The sequence below is a fragment of the Pinus tabuliformis genome, chromosome Q (assembly GCF_031772625.1).
Source record: "Pinus tabuliformis cultivar Carrire ecotype Pingquan chromosome Q, CPIR1, whole genome shotgun sequence".
Lineage (NCBI taxonomy): Eukaryota > Viridiplantae > Streptophyta > Pinopsida > Pinales > Pinaceae > Pinus > Pinus tabuliformis.
The window spans coordinates 904,865,632-904,873,050 of NC_142296.1; the positions used below are offsets into that span (position 1 = coordinate 904,865,632).

A 7,419-nucleotide genomic window follows, 5' to 3' on the forward strand; every position below is an offset into this window, starting at 1 on the left:
TTTGATTATCTTTATGTGTTTTTGCTGCATTCTTAGAATAAAATCTGCTATTTAGATCTAAACCTTGTTTTGTTATTTAGTTTGTTTTTTGATGAGTAAAATAGCTTTTCATGCTCAGATTGAGTTGATAGGTTGTTAACAGAAAAAGCTTCAAGAAAAGGGCCAACAAACATCTATGGTTTCACCTCTCCCTTAGTGGGATTGGGAGCTGTGACTAGGATGACTTTGCTGCCCACAAAAACACTGACTTTGCTTTGCCATGCAATCATTAGTGTTTGGTTTTCATTTGCAGAAGTTGGTTACATGTTCAGATCTTTGAATACTTCATTGCATAGTTAATATACATGGTTTCCTTGTAGATAAAGCTGTTGTCCAATCTCGTTGTTGTTAGCCAAATCATATTAAGGGTAGCATAACTAGATCTTTGTTTTCTTGCATGTCCTTGTTGGTTCAGTTGGAAACACAAATTGCAGAGCACCTATACCACTTCTCTATCTGCCCAGACTCCCTCAAACCCATCTTCTCCATCTCCTAACTTGGTTTCTTGCCTCACATTGCCACATTGCCCTCATAACCCTACCTTTTGTGCAGCATTATTCCAGCCTTCTTGGAACAAGTCCAGCCATCTACACCTTCTCCTCAACTCCATCCTCCAAGTCTTGAACTCCCCTACACCCATATTTCACCTCCATACTCATTCCTCCACATTTTTTCCTCCATCCATGCTTCAAAACCCCATTTCTGAACATCCTGTAGAAAAATTACAGAACATCCTGTAGAAATCCTAGAACATCCTGTAGAACCCCTGCAGACTTCCTGTAGAAGCTCACGAATGAGGTTTCTTGATATCCAAACTCTGTGAAACTCTTTGGAAGGGTGTTGGGGACTCCTTAGACCCTCTCTGTACCATCCCAACCTTTTCCAAGCATTTCTCCTCCTTGATCCACCCCTGCACAGTGAAAAGCCAGTTAAAAGCACATGCATGATAATTCTAATAACTTAGTCAAAAATACAAAAAGATGTTTTCTTCAGCTAGAGGCAGTGTAGACACATGTATTTTACCTTCATAGAAGTAATGGCATCTCTTTTCGTAGTTTGCATTCTCTCCTTTGCGTCAGTAAGACTAGCTGGTAGAATTAGGGTTGGCTAGGGTTTGCGTTTCTTTTTGGCTTTTAGTTTCTTTCCGCAAGTAGGTTAGCTTCTTTTGAGTTAGCTTTCATCCTTTAGTAAAAAAGCTTCTTCTAAGAGCTCATAGAAGTTGGCTTAAGCCCCTAGCGGACTTGTGCCAGCTGACCAAGTGACAGCTGCGGCAAGAGCTAGTACTTGTGCATACAGCACCGTCGCTTCCAAGTTTGTTACGAACTACCGGGTTGATAAAATTAAAGAAGGGATTTCCAGGAGTTGTAGCATTATTGCTGCAATACTGGGGCCCACCATCTTTTTGGCACCGTTGCCGGGGAAGCGTCAGAGTATTGGTGATTGCCGCTTTTCTTCTATTTTCTACTACAACCTTCTGCTAAGTATTTTATTTCATTTCCATTATGCAATTTCGTTTCTGCAAAAGTAGATTAGTATTTCCCGCTTTCATAGATTAGCATTTCTCGCTTTCATAGATTAGCATTTCAATTCCGCAATTTCATTTCTGCAAGCGTAGCCTAGCATTTCATTCCTGCAATTTCATTTGAGCAAAATAGATTAGTCTGATTTCATTTCAATTCCACATTTTCATTTCAGCAAGATAGTTAGTTGCAGTTCAATCTATTTTAGTTTTTGCAGGTACAAGTAGAAAAAAGAAAAAACAACCAAAAAGATTTCCTTTCATGCCTTGTAGGAGTAGAGATAATTTAGAAAAATATTTGCACAACACCCCCCACTGCTTCACACAGCCAACCTTCTCTCTTCTTCGATGGTTGTGATTAAGAAGAAGCCCTAGGTGGACATCAAGGCATCTTTAAAGAACCTCTAGGGGAGAAGAAGAAGAAAACATTCCTCTGGAGCGAATGGCTACAAGCAGAAATGTTGGGAGTAGCACCTTGTCCAAAGATGAATTTGAAAATCAGATCAAAGATTTCAAGAGTGATATGAGGCAGTTTCTTGCCATGCAACTGGATACCTTGCGGATCCAAAAGAAGCAAGAAGAAGCCAAGAGGGCTTTGGCCATTTTTTGTCCTAGGTGCACTAGAAAGCATCCTAGGAACGAATGTCCATTGTATTCCATAGAAGTGTGTTTTGTATGTGAAGAATGTCATCCTACAGATCAGTGCCCTTCCTTACCCAGAATCAAAGCTGCATATCAAAGAGCCAAAGGAGCCACTGAATCACTCTATTATATGAACCAAAGGAGGCCACATGAACCTAGATCTTATCAGCAAGAACTGCAAGGGACATCCGAGACCTATTATGACCCCTATCAAGCCACTTTCATGCCTTCTTGGGGTCCCCCTGCCCATCCTTCCTAGTTCACATCTCCTCCTTGTTCCTTCATAGATCCATATTATGCCCAACCAGCTGCTCATTCGTTTCACTCTTATGCTCAGCCACAGCCTCAGTGGAATGCACCTCATCAGGGGTGGAGGCCCCAATACAACTCTCCTCCCACTTCTTTTCCTCCACCACCTGCTCATCCACAACCATCGCCTCCTGCTCCACCAAGGCAACCCCAAATGCCTACCCAACCCCAACCCCATCCACATCCATCTCAAATATACACCCCCACTCAGCTACCCATACCACCATTTCCAAATCCACACATTGGAGTAGCTCAACTCCATTACAATGCTGAGGCACAACATGTCCAAATGACTCCTCTTGAGCTCAACGATCTTCACCATAGCTCAGGAAGAGTGTTGCAAAGCGGAGACTATATTGAAAGCATTGAAGGACCACATCCGGCAAAAGAAGATTCAAAAGAGGAGATCAAAGAACCATGGGCTGCACTTGATGAAGAGAAGAGATCAGAATTAGAGATCGAGAGAGTTCCCTCATGGTTACCATCAAATCCTCCATGTACTCAAGAGAAAGATCAGCAAAAAGAGGAAGATGAGAAGGTCATGATAGAAGGTGACATGAATAATGATCCAGATCAGCAAAAGGACCAAGGATATCAAAGCTATATTGAGACATGGTTCCAGACAGTCACTAAGTTGCAGCAGTACTCTTTTCCTCAGCTATGTTTGATCCCTTCAAAGTCAGATCATTTGGTCTCTGAAATTCGGATACCTGTCAAAGCATGCATTTCGAGCCTTCACATCATTTTGTCTCTAATCTCGATGTGCACATGGCTCCATTGGAAGTATTCTTATACTTGAGAATGATTTTGTTTTTCAAGTAGGGTAGGGTAGAAAAAAAAGAAAAAAGAAAAAAAGAGAAAAAAAAATGAAAATAAGAAGAGAATAAAAATCTAAGGTGAAAACCTCCTCGGAGGCGCCTTAGATTGGCTCATTGATTGAAAACCTCCATGAGGCGGTCAATGGGTTGGGAAAAAAGAGAAAAGAGAATAAGATCTCTGGGTGAAAACCTCCCTTGGAGGTGCCCAGGGCAGGCAATTAGGGTGAAAACCTCCATGAGGCACCCTAGTTGTTTTTCAAAAAAAAAAAGAGAAAAAGAAAAAGAAAAATAAATCTAATTTCCATTGAATAATTTCATGTTGCAGCAATGACATTGCAGGTCAGGAGGATCACTCAAAACAAAGACAAAGGAGTTTTTGTGCCTTCTAGAGGAAGTTCTATATTTCTATAGGAAACATCCTGTAGAACCTTCAAGCGAGCTAGATTCGATTTTGGAAGGGGATCTAAAGCTTGGAATCCATTGGTTATGCCTGCAAGCATCCATGTTCCCATTCCTCACCCTTTTCCATCATCTTTTCCACCTCGTTGTGCTTCTTCATTGTGCTTCTACAAGAAGTTCCTGTAGAAATTGTAGGAAGCTAGAAATTGATTTCAAAAAGGTGGTTTGGCGAAGATGGTAGCTTCCTCAAGGGTTCAGAAGTCCTCCTGCATTCTTCAAACTCCTCCTCCATCATCTCCATACCTGCATCACAGCGCAAGTTCATTTTTCATACCATGCAACAAAATTGCAAAATGCCTTGAAGCAAAAATACCTAGAACAGAATTTGTTTTTGCCTTAACTTGAAAACCATGCATCCATTTGAAAAACCGTTTTACAGAGAATCATACAGGGGTGATGGAAACATGCTTGAGCAGTTTCAGCCAATTCCGGTGCACGGTTTCCAAGAAATTAGCCTCCATCACCATCAGCCATTTTTGAATTTTCTCCATATTCGTGCATCCGTTTCGAAAACTATTTCATGGGGAGATGCATATGGGTGATAGTAACCTACCCAAGCAGTTTCAGCCAATTCCGATGCACGGTTTCCGAGAAATTGATCTCTGAAATCTTCAGCCATTTTCCATTTTTCTCGAAATCTGTGCATCCATTGATCACGATTTTGCTATGGGAGGTGCATCATGATGATAGGAACATGCTCGGAAATTTTCAGATCAATCCGGTTTACCGTTTGGGAGCAATGGTGAAAACAAGTTCTGGTCCGGTGAAAATTCAGCAGCAACAACTTGAAGGTGCAGATTTGAACGTGGAAACAAATGCCTGCAGCTTAGATCTGGTCAGAGGACACCTGCACAAGGAAAAACAACCAAAAATCATCAGCCAAGCCCTCATGCAACCAAAGGATCCAGGCATGCAGCAGCAGAATATGAGCATGCAGCAGCAAAAAGCACTTCACAGCAGCCATTTGACTTCAGGTACGTGACTAAAACCTGTTCCTCTATTGCATGAATCTAATTAAAGAAATGCATGAACGAATGGAATGGTGAAATTAAGCCACGAATATAGCAAGGTTAACTTGACATCCAGTTCTCTAGCGCTCAAGGAAAAATCACGCAGCATACGTGTATGGTCATTCATGAGAAATTTGAAAAACACAGTTAGTGGTAGATCTGTTGAACTCCAGTGCACAGGACGTCAAATAATTAACAGATAGAGGAGAACATACAGTTTATAACATCACTGTAGTTCAAATGAAGACAGCACACGTTTTTGCCACCTCACCACAAATCACGCAGTAATTAAAGGAATGCTCGGCTGAAGACTCACGTTAACTGTTGTTCATTTACACTTGCAAACCTCTTTGGCTGAATCCTCTGCCTCTGAATTCTGTTAAACTGACGTCCTTCGCCAAGTTTTTCGGCTTGTTCAAAATTCTCCCGCATACCAAGATCGTTCAGAGGCGCAGGGGCACTCTACAGGCGTTTCTACAGGAAGCTGCGCTACAGGAGACCCAACATACAATGAAGCTTGGACTGTTCACATCGAGGGTGGAAATTCTCAGTGAGGTAGGCCTGAACAGAACTTTCCCATGCAAATAATTCAAAAGGTGGTGAATTCGATGTGTTGAGGGGGTAGGAAAAATGTGAATGCAAGTCTGTCTATGAATTCAAAAGCCGTTTTCTTATTGCTGCCTAGAATTGTCTTCAGTGCAACATAGCCCATGCTTTGGAGAAGACCAAATATTTAGATTCAGACATATACTGAAAAATATGAAGAAAAATACCATTTCTCTTGCCAGTTTACTGCAGATCTAATTGCAATGAATCATACAGATTTTATTATCACTAGCACATATCAAGAGATTGTTGGGAGCAAGGATACTATTGGCCAGTATGACAGGAACTGCTTTCACCCTTGTTGGTCTTTATCGTGTGGTTCATGGAATTGATGTTTTTGATCCCAAGTTCAACATTGTTTCTCCTGGAGCAGACATGAAGAGTTGTTTCCCTTATACAGGGAAGCAACATCATCTTACTGCTTTACATGGTTCAATTGAAAAACTCTTGTTCAATCCCGAACAGACAGCTGAACACATGTGTATTTTGAATGACCATAAAAAGCCCATTATCTTTTCTATGGCAAGACTCAATAGAGTGAAAAACATGACAGGACTGGTTGAATGGTTTGCAAAGAAAAAAACACTTGAGGGATACTGTCCTCCACATTCTGGGGAGGAAACCATATACACGATTCCCATTCTGATCAGTGCAAGCCAAAACAGAGCGTGAGGAAGCAAGATATTGAGGCAGAGAAGAAAACTAAGGGTAAGGAAGCTAAGGGAAAGAAAACCTAGGGTAAAGCATCACAGTGAAACCATCACAAGGAAAGCAAGAGGAAGAGCAAGAAAGAAAAAGAAGGAAGAAACAGAGTGGAAAAGGAGAAATGGGCCAAATTGCTAAGCCTAAAACTGTGGGAGGAACAATGGCACAAACACCTCGGAAAAAAGATTGCAGACCCAGGCAGAAAAGACTGAAAAAGGCCAAACAAGTAAAGGCACACCCAAGGCAACCACAGCAAAATCAAAAGAGAAGGCACCCTCAGCCAAGCAGGCCAAAACAGTGAAGACTGTTTCTACAGGAAGACAGAAAACAGCCACTACAGGACTTTCTACAGGAAGTTTGGGGAAAGGGCAGCAGAAGGAGAAATTGGCCGAGATTTTAGCTAGGGAGGCAGCACCTATGCTGGCCACCCTAAGCACATCCATCCCCTCCATGAACACTCATTTTTTTCAGGGTTCGGACACAATTTAGTCATGGTTCAACCTTCTACAGGAAGCTACAGGACTTTCTACAGGAAGTTTTGTATTTTTACCAGAAACATCCTGTAGAAGCCTTTGGGCAGGCCAGAATCAATTATGGAGAGGGATTTGAAGCTTGAAGTCTATTGAGGAGGCATGCAACCACTCTTTTCTTCCATCCTCCATTGGTTTCATCTCCTTTCACCACCATTTCCGCCATCAGATTGAATATACTTGCACAATCATACCAAAGTTGAGAATTCTCTAGGAAAAGAAGCACAAGCAGTGAAAAGAAGCAAAGAGAAAAGCATGGTTTCATGACAGAGAAGAGGACATCACTTCAGAAGCTTGGCATAACAAGGAGGCCACCAGGGCCATCAAAGATGAGGAGATAGATTGGTTGCTCAGAGGATGAGCAACACTTTCAGTAGGGGGTGATGATGAGCCCCAAAAATGGATAATTATTTGGGCTCATTCAACCTCCTAATTCGACTTAATCCACCATTCTCATTAGTTTATTGCATGTTTTTTATTATATTTATGCTAATAGAGTGAATTGGGTTAGTCATTATGCCAACAAGTCTAATGTGTGCTTTGTGTAGCCTTTTTGGTGAATTTGGAGACAAAGTCAATGGTTGAAATGAGCACTTGGCAGCCAAATTCGTGGAGAGTATTTTTAGGAAGGTGTTCCCTTCATTTATGGGCCCTTACCTCGAATTCTCCACCATCAGTTCGGAGTTCAAGGGCCACCAAATCAATTAGCACAAGGGCAGCCAAGCAAGTCAAGTAGGACTGCTGTTAACTACAAGTTTTGGGCAGCCGAGTCCCTAAAGTTT

General features: G+C 41.7%; 1 pseudogene; it reads left to right on the top strand.

Moving 5' to 3' along the window:
• Positions 1-5,678: 5,678 nt before the first annotated feature.
• LOC149222389 (sucrose synthase 2 pseudogene) lies at positions 5,679-6,074 on the top strand (annotated as a pseudogene).
• The last annotated feature ends 1,345 nt before the right edge of the window (positions 6,075-7,419 follow it).